The sequence below is a fragment of the Apium graveolens genome, chromosome 3, assembly GCF_009905375.1.
Source record: "Apium graveolens cultivar Ventura chromosome 3, ASM990537v1, whole genome shotgun sequence".
In the NCBI taxonomy this organism is placed as follows: Eukaryota; Viridiplantae; Streptophyta; class Magnoliopsida; order Apiales; family Apiaceae; genus Apium; species Apium graveolens.
This window is the reverse complement of record NC_133649.1, coordinates 6008563-6015611: the sequence shown is the minus strand read 5'-3', so window position 1 is coordinate 6015611 and position 7049 is coordinate 6008563.

The following is a 7049-nucleotide window of genomic DNA, read 5'->3' as shown; positions in this document are numbered from 1 at the left end:
AAAATATTGACATCTATATGATTAGATACTTAAAAAACAAAAGATGTATATATTTTAGTGATTCAACTAAAACTACTTACCAGTGTCAAGTTCTCTATCAATATTTTGGTTTTTAAAAATATTTATAAATGATCGAACCGTAATCGAACCGTACGGATGTCAAAAACTGTGTATATTGGTGATATGACAAAATTTTCAGAAAAACATTAATTTATTTGATTTGCTATTTTAACAGTCAACCAATGATTTAACTAGTGTTACTTATCCGTGTTTAGTCCCATATTGATGTTTCAATTTTTTTAAAAATATTTATGAATAATCAAACCGTACGGATGTAAATATATATATATATATATATATATATATATATTAGTTATATAACCAAAACTTCATATCAAAATAATTTTATTTGGTTTGCCATTTTAACAGTCAAGTATGAGTTTGACTAGTTAGCTAACTGGTGGTTAATCCTGAATTAGTGTTTCGATTATTATAAAAATATTTTTCAACGATCCAACTGTATGGATATCAATACATATATATATATATATTAGTGATATAATCAAAATTTCATATCAAACTAATTTTATTTGGTTTGAAATTTTAAAAGTCAAGCATCAGTTTGACTAGTACAACTAACTAGTGTTGAATCTTGAATTAGTGTTTCGATTATTTTAAAAATATTTTTCAACGATCCAACCGTATGGATGTCAATATATATATATATATATATATATATATATATATATAATATAACCAAAATTTCATATCAAAATAAATTTATTTGGTTTGACATTTTAACAGTCAAGCATCAGTTTGACTCGTACAGCTAACTAATATTTAATCTTTAATTAGTGTCTCGATTATTTTATAAATATTTTTCAACGATTCAACCGTATGGATGTCAATATATATATATATATATATATTAGTGATATAATCAAAATTTCATTTTAAAATAATTTTATTTAGTTTGACATTTTAATAGTTAGGTATCAGTTTGACTAGTACAACTAACTAGTGTTGAATCCTGAATTAGTGTTACGATTATTTTAAAAATACTTTTCAACGATCCTACCGTATGGATGAATATATATATATATATATATATATCAGTGATATAATCAATGTTTCATATTAAATTATTTTATCAAAATATTTAATTTTTTCTGAAATTCTTGAAATGTCACCCGAACAAATAAATGTTGACATTAATATGGTTGTATCATGAAATAATATTTTTTAAAAATTGAAATTATCAAAAATCATGTGCTAATTTATGACAGAATCTGTCATAAATTATTATCCGCAAAAAAATTGAGAAAAGTAAAATTTACCGCCAAAATTTTGGGGAAAAGTCAAATTACCCTCTTCGATAACTTACGACGAATTTTAATTTCCATCGTAAATTGGATGTTCCAATATTTTCCGTCACAAATATTTCATCGTAAATTGAGATGAAATATTTTTTTATTTAATTTCAGGTTAAAATTTTAATAAAAATATTTAACTTACGACGAAACGTTCACATCGTCGTAACTTCAAATGATTTTTATTTTTCCTCCAAAATTTTTTGGAAAAAAGTTAAATTTCCCTAATTGATAACTTATGACGAATTTAATTTCCGTCGTAAATTTGACCATCCAATTTTTTCAGTCGCTAATATTTCATTGTAAATTTAGATAAAATATTTTTTATTCAGTTTCAATTTATAATTTTAATAAAAATAATTAACTTACGACGAAATATTTAAATCGTCGCAACTTCAAATAATTTTTATTTTTGTTTAATCATGTCGTGCATAATTTTATTAATAAAATACTAAACTTACGACGATTTTGGCTTTCGTCGTAAATAATTACGACGTTTTACTTTTTTCCGTCGTAATTAGGCGCACATTTTTTTCCGTCGTAAGTTGGTAGTCGTAATTGGCCTATTTTGTTGTAGTGTGAAAAAAATCAAAATCTTTTTACCAGTGCACTGATATAACGACAGTAGACTACTACAAGTGCCCTAAAATAGCAATCATCATTTAATAGATTTCCGAGAATAGTTAGCATCATTTAATCATTTTTAAAAAATAGTTTATGCGCTTCATCTTCAATGAATCTCGATTTTACACTTGAACTAATTAAATTGTTATATATTCGTTAAAATTTTCATGTATTTAACTTATGAAAATAAGCTGATAATCTAATGTTAACTTATTTGTGAAAACGAATATGCTTATTATTTGATTTTATATTACATATTAGAGTCAATGGACATGAGTTTTCATCTCAAAGGTATGAAAACTGTAAAAGTCACATTTTAACATATTTTTTACGTAATTTATCTTTGAAAATTTTCTTATAAATAAAAACAAAATACCGATATTATTTAATCAATTATTTGTATTTTCTAAGTGTAAGTAAAATCAAGTATACATATTACAAAACAATACCATTTTTTATAAAATTTTAATAAAAACAATATCTTCTACATTCAAGAATGAAGTTGTGTAAATCTTAAGATGATATATGTGTTTGGGGGTGAGTATGAATATGAATAGCTTTTATATTTATTTTTATTTTTAACATTATGCAAAGTTATTATAAATGGAAAAGTTAAATATAAAGATTTTGAAGAAAATTATGGATTAAAATCCAATAATAAAGACAAACATCAATTAAGAAAGGGCCAAGAGCCATAAATAGATCTTGCTATAGACTCTAAAAATGTGCATACAGTAGATGGATGAACCAAAAACTGAAATATGATCTACCTAAATTATCTCTAAATCTACTAGAAGATCTAGATCAAGATCCTCCTCTTCTTCTTCATCTGCAAGAACACCCGCTGCATCAGGTGGCCCAACAAAGTTATATATTATTGGGCGTCTAGCAGCGGGGGGACGAGCCATTGGAAGAGAAGGCATATGGGCTGCTGGAGGAGTAGTTGGTACCAACGGATGTGGAAGAGAAGATGTCAATGGGGCTGATGGAAAAAGAGCCAGAATAGGTGGGTGAGAAGGAGAGACTGTTAGAAAATTATTCTAAACTTGTTTTATTGTTTTATGTGTTTTACTTTTATTTAAATAAATATTGTTATTAACCTGATTTGTAGCAGTAAAGAAAGAGTCAGTAGTAGTTCAGTTATTATAGGACGTAGCGGTGATAGAGTTCTGTTTGAATGGGGCTAGGAAGTTAACCTTGTATTTTTCTATTTTCTTGCCACCACCTTTGCTCTGCACTGCTATTTATATTCCTGTATGCATTCTTTTATATGAATAAGAGCAATACAATGTAGTCCCAGGAGTGTTTAGCTCTTGTACATATCTCATTCAATCTTGTTTATTCTGTACTTATAATTATAGTCTTGGATTCTCAACATGGTATCAAAGCTACCGATCTTTGAGGCAGAAAAAAACTTGATTTTCGAGGACATGGGTGGTAACGATGGAGTAGTACAGTTGAGGTTAAGGTTATGTGAGGTTGCAAGTGGTTGTAGTCGAGTAGCTGGTGTGAGTTTTAGAGAAGTAGGAAATGGCTGCACACGGAGGAAATGGAGTCGTGTAGAAGCATGCATTTTCTAGTTTTCCGGAATTTTTGTGGCCGACGACAGCCGTGCGAGCGTGCACAAGAATGTAAGTGCATGGCAGGGGTATTACACAGATGCAGGTGGGTGTGCAGTGGGTGCACAGGAGTCAGTTGTAGCAAGAAGGAGACGGCAACGGTGTTGCAGGCTGGTTTACGAGGGTGGTGATTGTCGTGTAGGTGCTGGGCTACAGAAGTGGTGTACCAGACAGGCAAAATAAGAGAGGACATATGGGCCAACAAAGACAAGACTTACGGGCTTGTAAATAATAGCCATAAAGACTGTGAAATGGATGCCATATGGGCAGGAAATAAATTGCCAGATGGGCAAACAAGTGATCAGTGGTGCCACAGAAAGGCCACAAGGGCTGGATCAATGTAATAGCCATTCGGGCTCAGATTATTAGGCATATGGGCTCAGTTTAAAAGCCATATTGCATGAGACAAGTTTAGATTAAAGGGGAGATTGTTGGAAAATTAATCTAAACTTGTTTCATTACAAGAAAAATGTCATCAGACAACACCCATCAGACAACGCTTGACCAAAAAAGTGTTGCCCAGAAATTTTACACAACAGTTTTTTAAAAACCAGAAAATAGGTGTTGTGTGAATCCCTTTACTACAATAGGTTTAAAACTGTTGTCTAGCATATCGTATCAGACAACCGTTTTATGAGATAAGGTGTTATTTAAATAAAAAGATTTCATCATTCCTACAATGCTTTAAAAACTATTGTCTAGGTAATCGACACAGACAAGCCTTTCTAAAGATATGTTGTGTAAATGAGGTAGTTTGTACAACAGTTTGATTTTGCATTGTCTGAAAGTAATGGAGACAACGTTGTGAAACACCGTTGTTGGAATGAGACAAGTGTTTTCTCAATGGATTAGTTAAGCTGGAATCAAACAACGTACTTCCATTGTGTTGTCTAAATATCACTTGACATACATGTGTTTTTATTTTGTTGTATGTCACGACATCACACAAGCGTTTTGCTCATAAAACCATTGTCACTTGTATTGGTGAGCTGGTATAATGAGAGACGTTCATTAAGAGGAGATGAGGTGGCACCATGTGATTGGTGAAAAAACATTCACTTGGATTGCTGAGTTGGTGTAATAAGAGCAGTTGATTGAAAGTATATTTAATATGAGCCATTAGATTAAAAAACATTGTTACGCTTACACAACAGCTTTTGTTCAAATAAATGTTGTCAATGTTCATCTAAGACAACCTTTTTTCATAGAAACCCGTTGTCTGTAAGTCTGATTCTTGAAATTTCTAAAGCATTGCTTGTGATGAGGTGGCACCATGTGATTGGTGAAAAAACATTCACTTGGATTGTTGAGTTGGTGTAATTAGAGCCGTTGATTAAAAGTAGATTTAATATCAGCCGTAGGATTTAAAAAAGTTGATCATCTAAAACAACGGTTTTTTTTCAAAAAAACTGTTGTCACTATTTATTTCAGACAAGACTTTTTCATAGAAAACCGTTGGATGTTGCCTCGTACTAGATTTTTTTCCATACCCGATTAAAGAGATAAATTTTTAAAATGATTTTTTAGATGATCCAACCGTACGGATGTTAAGAAATACTTATTTTAGTCACATGAAAAAAGTATTAAAAAATTTCAAATTCATCTCGAATGTCAAGATTAGAAAAATCTGGTAAAAGCACTACTTCCCAACACGGGATTCGTTCCCGATGAACGAGATAAATTTTTTAAATGATTTTTTTGACGATCCAACCGTACGGATGTGAAGATATAATTATTTTAGTCACATGAAAAAAGTATTAAAAAATTTCAAATTCATCTCGAATGTCAGGTTTAGAAAAATCTGGTAAAGCACTACTTCCCAACATGAAATTCGTTCCCGATGAACAAGATAAATTTTTTTAAATGATTTTTTCAACGATCCAACCGTATGGATGTTAAAATATACTTATTTTAGTCACATGAAAAAAGTATTAAAAAATTTCAAATTCATCTCGAATGTGAGGATTATAAAAATCTGGTAAAAGCACTTCTTCCCAACACGGGATTCGTTCCCGATGAACAAGATAAATTTTTTAAAAGATTTTTTCACACTTGTTTATGATGAGGTGGCACCATGTGATTGGTGAAAAAACATTCACTTGGATTGCTGAATTGGTGTAATAAGAGCAGTTGATTGAATGTATATTTATTATCAGCCATTAGATTAAAAAACGCTGCTACGCTTACACAACAGCTTTTGTTCAAATAAATGTTGTCAATGTTCATCTAAAACAACCTTTTTTCATAAAAAAACGTTGTCTGTAAGTCTGATTCTTGAAATTTCTGAAGTGTTGCTTGTGATGAGGTGGCACCATGTGATTGGGGAAAAAACATTCACTTGGATTGTTGAGTTGGTGTAATTAGAGCCGTTGATTAAAAATAGATTTAATATCAGCCGTAAGATTTAAAAAAGTTGATCATCTAAGACAACGGTTTTTTTCAAAAAAACTGTTGTCACAATTTATTTCAGACAACAATTTTTCATAAAAAACCGTTGGGTGTTGCCTCGTACTAGATTTTTTCATACCTAATGAAAAAGATAAATTTTTTTAATGATTTTTTAGAGGATCCAACCATACGGATGTTAAGAAATACTCATTTTAGTTTCATGAAAAAAGTATTAAAAAATTTGAAATTCATCTTGAATGTCAGGATTAGAAAAATCTTGTAAAAGTACCCCTCCCGACAACGAGACTCGTTCCCGATTTACAGGATTAATATTTTAAAATGATTTCTCGATGATCCAACCGTACGGATGTTAAGATATATCGATTTTAGTCATAAGAACAAATTATTAAAAAATTTGAAATTCATTTTGCATGCCAGGATTAGAAAAATTTGGTAAAAGTACCCCTCCCAACAACGAGACTCGTTCCTGATTTACAGGATTAATTTTTTAAAATGATTTTTCGACGATCCAACCGTACGAATGTTAAGATATATCGATTTTAGTTATAAGAATAAATTATTAAAAAATTTGAAATTCATTTTGCATGCCAGGATTAGAAAAATTTGGTAAAAGTACCCCTCCCGACAACGAGACTCGTTCCCGATTTACAGGATTAATTTTTTAAAATGATTTTTCGACGATCGAACCGTACGGATGTTAGGATATATTGATTTTAGTCATAAGAAAAAATTATTAAAAAATTTGAAATTCATTTTGCATGCCATGATTAGAAAAATCAGGTAAAAGTACCCCTCCCGACAACGAGACTCGTTCCCGATTTACAGGATTAATTTTTTAAAATAATTTTTCGACGATCCAACCGTACGGATGTTAGGATATATCGATTTTAGTCATAAGAAAAAATTATTAAAAAATTTGAAATTCATTTTGCATGTCAGGATTAGAAAAATCTGGTAAAAGTACCCCTCCCGAAAACGAGACTCGTTCCCGATTTACAAGATTATTTTTTTAAAATGATTTTTCGAC